Genomic DNA, 6,111 nt, shown 5'->3' with positions numbered 1-6,111 from the left:
GCGGGGCGGCCCCTGAGCTCCCAGCCTCCCCGAGCACCCAGGGCCGGTCTCCCCGGCGCAGGACAAAGACCCGACTGTCCCGGCTCTGGGACGTCCCGCCAGGCGGGCGCGCACCCCCACTTAGCGATCGGCGGGGCGCGGGGTACAGCAAGAGGCAGAGTTGGTGGTCCAGTGACCCACCGACTCGGACACGCGCCGCTGCCGTCTACGCGAGTTAAGTACACTCGGCTGCGCTGCGGTTTTGTGCTGGTGCTGCTCCTCGGAGGAGTTCTACGGGTGAGCGAGTCTGGTTAAAATGCGCCGCGTCGCATCACTTAGCCTGGAGCTGCTGGGGCCTGGGTAACAGAGGAAGGGAACCAACAGCCGACCCAGGCTGCGCCTCCGCGGCTCCCGCCCGCCGGCTTCCCGGGCGACTTTACCTTCAAGCCCAGCTGCACTTCGAAGGCACCTTCCGGCCGAGCTCACCGAGTCCAAGCCCAGCTCAGAGTGTAGACCGGAGGTCGGCTTTCCTCCGCGCATCCGAGCAAAAGCCGTGGGTTTCCAGAACACAACCGGCCGGCTTTAAGTCTTGCGCGAGGACTGGGAGCCCGCGCTTCCCGGCGGGGATCAGGGTGGCGCGAGCCGACTCGGGGCGGGGCCACTCGGGGTCCGGGGTCCGTGGCTGGCTGGAGCCTCTCCCCAGGCGCGGTTCTTGCCCCTGGAGTCTCCCCGTGCCAGAAGCCAGCCCCTCCTGCCCCCGTGCCACCGTCCGCGCTTTTCGGAAGATGCCCGCTCGTCCCGCGCAGGGTTCCAGGCGGGATTCCAGGCAGTGTTTCCGAGCGCCTTCAGCTCCTTGAGATCGTGTACTCGAGTGGCTGACTCAAGCCGGAATTCCCAGGGCGGTCCTCTTTGAGCCGCTTTCCCCAGTCAGCGTACGATACCGCTCGGGACAAAACCGGGAGAACGCGGACTGCAGACTGTAAGGCAGGCCTCTGTTTGGGTGCCCGTTTCCCAGCTGGCGTCCTGGCCCTCGCCTTCGGAGCACAGCGTTATCGTGTAACTGAGGAACAACTGAGCAGGTGTTGCAATGGCATAGATCTCAGAAACGAAGGCACAGCAAAAGATGGCCCCGGTACTGCGGTACATAAAAGATTTGGTTTTGTTAGCATACTACTTGCGAGTCCGAGTTTAGAGCCAGTACACCACCACCCTACTAGTCTTGAAACTAGACCTTAGGAAGTTTTAGAATAGCTCCCTGTAAGCCGTCAGGCTCTCGCGGCCGCAGTTCCTTCAGACACTGCCTCCAGAGGGCGCCGTTGGGGCTGCGCACCTCGCAGGCTGTCAGGCACCGGCACCTTGGAGCACCAGCAGAGGAATTTGTACAGAGCTTCTGTAAGGACCGGCGGCAGTGACCCGTAAATAACCCCCGACTGTTGGCACAGTGCTGATCACAGCCCCGCTAATAAAACCCTAACACCCCCACACCGTCGTGAGTATGCTGTATTTACGTGCAAATGTTCAACTATGACTCTTCCTTTCAGGTCACCCGAGGCTAGGCCCATGTGTCGGCACATGTATGTCCCATGTACCGGAACACGTAAGACTAGCCCACGAGAATACAAACAGACCCAGAATTGGTGACTGCATGGGAATGTCCCATAGTCATGTCATTCGATACACAGATAGACACGCTAGACAGAAACTGAGTTCAGAAGTAGGTCGGGAGATTGGTGAGAGGGTGCAGGGCTTTGATGGTAACAGGGAGGGTGTGGACAGACAGAGTGGTCCCGATTGCCTGCCTGGGGTCTGCCCATCCGGGATGACTTCCCGGAGCCGAGTGGCTCCCCGTCCGCCTGTGTCCACAGTGGTGAGTTGGCCACGGAAGGTGCTTGGGGTCAGAGTCCTGTGCTTCCTCTGTAAGTGACACGGAGCCCAGCCTCAGGAATGTGCTTTCAGAGCACTAGGGGACGGTGGGCAGTGCTGGGGAGAAGATTGTGATACCCGGATGGTAAGCGTGGACGGTGAGAAGAGCTGGGCTGTCAGGGTTAGAGCTGCAGAGAAGACAGGGGCAGCCAGAGAGGAGGGCACACCATCCCTGTGAGGAGCGAGGAAAGCCGGAGTGCGAGGGGATCTAACAGAAGGTGGAGTCGGGAGGGACCCGAGAGACAAGTGCTGCTGAAATCGTGAACAGAAGCAGATGCCACACTGCCTACCAGGACCCGGGCCGGCGGTGGCAGGCTGGCTCAGGCCTGGGCTCTGGGTTCTGACGGCCGGGTTTCCTCCAGGCCCGCACTGACCGGTCCTGAGGATTCGGGGCTGCACAACCCGGGCCGCGGAGGCCTGGGCTGTGGGATGCTGGGCTCTCAGCAAGTGGGCCAGCCGAGGGGCTGTGCCGGGACCCCTGCCTGGGAGGGGAGCGAGGCCCAGCTGAGCACAGGTCGGGCTTCCTGCTGCGGGGGACGAATGTCAGTGCCCTCACCCCACCTGGGCTGGAGAGGCCTCTGCCCTGGAGAGACGGCCGGGGTGTGGGTGTGGGCGCGGGGCTGGGCTGGGTCCAACACCCCTGCTGCAAAGAGATGCGGTTTCACCTCTGTGCTAAGGTCTGAATGGGTCCCCAAAGTTCACGTGTGGGGACCGTAACCCCAGTGCACCAGCGCTGGGAGGGGCCTGGTAAACGGGGATCAGGTCCAGGGCTCCGGGTGAACGTGCATCCCAGTGCATTTGTTCCAGGAGCTCGGCCTGCTCCCTGGGCCCTCTGGTCCCTCCACGTCCACCCCGGGGCATGCAGCAAGAAGGGCCCCACCAGACGTGGCCCCCCCACCTCGGACTTCCCTCCGGAACCGTGAGCTCCAGAAGCTGTTGGTGGTAAATGGCCCAGTCCCGGGGTTCTGCCAGAGCAGCGCAGGGTGGCCACGGCGTCTGGGGCCTCGCCCATTCCAGACCGCCCCGCTCCGGGAGGGCAGCATCCCCCCCACGTCCTTCCCGGTGCTGTCCCCCCAACTCCCAGCTACCTCCTTGGCGTCTCCGCGTTGCCTTTAAGCCCTGCCTTACATTCGCAGCCACCTTCTGGGCTCCACCCTTGAATGGCTGCCCCGGGTGTCAGGATCTTCAGCTAAACATGTCTAAGACGGGCTCCCCGCTGCAGGCTCAGGGGCTGAGTGATGGGACCTGGGTCCCCAAGGCCACAATCCTCCGTCTTCTCTTCCTGTCGCATGTAAATAACCATCACCAGTATCCTGCCACTTAGAAGTTATTTGTCTGTTTTCCCAACTTTTTTTAAGGCTTTTGCCACAGGGCACGTGCATGCGCCTGAGAGAGACAGAGACAGTGAGAGGGAAAGTGAAAAATCACCCCCAAGAGCGGATGGGCACGCCACAATACCTTCTCCTTCATTCTCCTCCTATGAATGGGGGTGCACGCACACGAGCCCAGCATGATCGTCAAGCCGCCAGGCCCAGGACTCAAACCACAGTCGTCCACGTGGGAGCCAGCGCCTTCGCCACCTGCTGGACCCTTCTCAAGTATTTGAGTCTTCAGGCCCTAAAGCGTGAAGACCACGTCCTGCCCACCTCTGACTCCTCGGAGAAGGCCCACGATGCCTTGCACAGAGAGCGTGTACTACCTCCTGGTGGAACTGAATTTTTGCAGGCACTTCCACACTCCCCACCGGCTCACGCTTTGGTTCCAAGAAGCCGCATGCATGGCACTGTGGTCACGGGGACTTCTCCCTGTGCCATTGAGGCCCAGAACTGGCACGGAGGCACGCCAACCCCCTTCCTGCAGCTCCTGTCGCTGCTCCTGTTTGGCACCTGGGGCGTTCTCCTCCATCCCCGGACCTTGGCACTTGGTGAGCCATGGCAGGTACACCCAGGACCTGGATGGAGGTGAAGAGACTGAGCAAAGGAGGCTCTCAGCTGCCAGCCATGCTAAGAATTCACCTTGTTCCATTCTTGGGACCAGCAGTTAGCGTAATGGCTATGTCGCTGGACTCCCACGTAGTCGACCGCAGTTCGAGTCCTGGACCCGGTAGCTTAAACTCACGCTGGGCGCGTGTGCGTGCGTGCCCAAGATCCCGAGAGGAGAATGGAGGAGAAGGGATTGTGATGTGGCCATCCCCCCGGGGGGGTGATTTCTCACTTTCTGTCCCTCTGTCTCTCTGTCTGATGAGTGCACGCGCCCTATAGAAAAAAAAAAAAAAAAACCTCTCCATTCTCTTTTCGGCCCAGGAGAGGCCTCCTATGAATGATCATCTCCCTCCGTCTCCTCTGTGCTATCTAGCACCCAGTCGGGGCCCCACAGGGGCAGGGGCAGTCTGCAGTCTCGGACTTGGTCCTGCTTGCTGGGCCCTCCTTGGTTGGGTATGGCTGCATTGTGACTAGGAAGGACACAGGTTTCCCGCAGTGCTGCACACGCTCAGGCCACCCTGCGACAGTGACCTGGCCCCTTTCCCTGCAGTGGGTCTCTCGGAGTTTCTCCCCTCCTCACCGGTGGATCAGAAACGTGCTATACTCCAGGCATGTTCAGAGCTCTGTGTGGGTTCCAAGCCGCTATCTCCAACTCACTTCCTTCTCTCCTACTCAGGATAACGCATCCAGATGGAGGACACAAGTGACCTTTCCGTAGGGACTGTCCTGCATGCTGTCTGATTAACCCTGGTGTCTTAGAAGACGGTGAGCACCCAGCCTTGAGGTGCTGCACTGAGCACACGCGTGGGCCCTGCCATGGGCTGGTACAGAGGGGCAGAAAGACATGCAGCCCGGGGAACTGCGCACACTGCTACGGCCATGCGCTTGGCCCGGAGACCTTCGTTTTCGTTTGTGTTGGGGGGTTTGACATAAGTTCAGTTGTGCTAATACTTAAAGGGTAACTAAATTCTCATTTTCTATTTCCCTTTCCTTCATAGTTAGTCATTGCTAAGTGCTCGTTGTCTGCTTGGCAGTGAGTGTGTAAGGTCCGTGTGGTGTGAAACCACCTGCATTTCCTGCATCAGTCCGGGTTGGTCTGATGGTCTAAGCTCATAAAGCTCAATATTAACAACCAATGGACCCTGAAGATTTAGGACTAAGGAATCCTGGAAACAGAAAGTTGTATATGTGAGAGAGATGTTTGTGTCGTATTAAACGAGTAAGGCTCACGGCAGAGGGATCAATAGATTAATCATGCCCCTTCTGGTAGCTAGAGACACAAACGGGTCTGCAGAAAGGGGCACAGGGCAAGAAAGCAGTGGGTCATTTGACATTTTTGCCTCTATTTCATAGTTCCTACCCTGCCTTGGGGAATTTTTCTTTTTCTTTCTTTTTTTTTTTTTTTTTGGCAATAGAGTTCCCTTTGTTTTCATGATACAAGCTTAGAAATTGTTCTTACTGGAGGTTTTTGAGTTCCTTGGGTGCTCCTGTGGGGATACGTACAGTACTGACCTTTCCTGTGAATTGCAGTCCACTGGTTTCCCATCAGCAGTATTCCAGGAACCTCGATGGTGTACTGGAAGTCTCTCACGCAGCTTCTTATCCTGTGCAGGGAGATCTGAGCCCGACTCCTTGAACCCTACGCACAGATGCAGGGTGGGCCGAGCCAGCCCATTTCTCTAGTCTGCCTCCGGTCCTTGCTATGCAGGCCGTCTCTTCTGGAGCTCTGCTGCAGAGTCAGAAAGCTGCAAGAGCACTCACTCTTGGTACCTCACTTCCCTGTCACTGGTCCAGAAGGCCTAGGTCTGACCTCTGCGGGCAGCGCCAGTCAAGCCACTTAATGCCCTGAGTCCTAACCTCCTCTTCTGTGAAATGAGAATAACAGTACCTATCCTACCCAAGGGTTGGGTGTCTGTTCCATAAATTTATCAATCACCCATTCAATGAACATTTATTGAGAATTTCCCTGCTTATATGGCACTAGGGACAGTAATGAGTAGGATGGGACCTCTGCCTGAAGGAGCTCTTGTCAGAGATTTGGTAGATCAGACAGATTAATGCACACATCCAAAGAGACCCCAGCATCACCTTGCATCTATTTGGTTAGCTATATGTCTTTTTATTTATTTTTAAAATAATTTTATTTATTCATTCATTGATTTTAATGTGACCAGAGAGAGAAAGAGAGACAGACTAACACACACACACACACACACACACACACACA

The 6,111-nt window shown here is 57.4% G+C and overlaps 2 protein-coding genes across 5 annotated transcripts in view; one reads left to right on the top strand and one right to left on the bottom strand.

Moving 5' to 3' along the window:
- The window catches only part of B3GNT5 (UDP-GlcNAc:betaGal beta-1,3-N-acetylglucosaminyltransferase 5), a 26,489-nt gene extending 25,841 nt beyond the window's left edge, over positions 1 to 648 (bottom strand). Inside the window, exon 1 of the mRNA XM_006147379.3 lies at positions 420 to 648. The gene's annotated coding sequence lies outside the window, so the exon portion shown is untranslated. The remainder of the gene's footprint in view (positions 1 to 419) is intronic.
- The window catches only part of MCF2L2 (MCF.2 cell line derived transforming sequence-like 2), a 155,803-nt gene that overhangs the window by 63,209 nt on the left and 86,483 nt on the right, over positions 1 to 6,111 (top strand). The window lies entirely within an intron of this gene.

The sequence above is a fragment of the Tupaia chinensis genome, unplaced genomic scaffold, assembly GCF_000334495.1.
Source record: "Tupaia chinensis unplaced genomic scaffold, TupChi_1.0 Scaffold000212_1, whole genome shotgun sequence".
Classification (NCBI taxonomy): domain Eukaryota; kingdom Metazoa; phylum Chordata; class Mammalia; order Scandentia; family Tupaiidae; genus Tupaia; species Tupaia belangeri.
The sequence above is the reverse complement of the archived record's forward strand: the minus strand, read 5'-3'. Positions and strand labels throughout refer to the sequence as shown.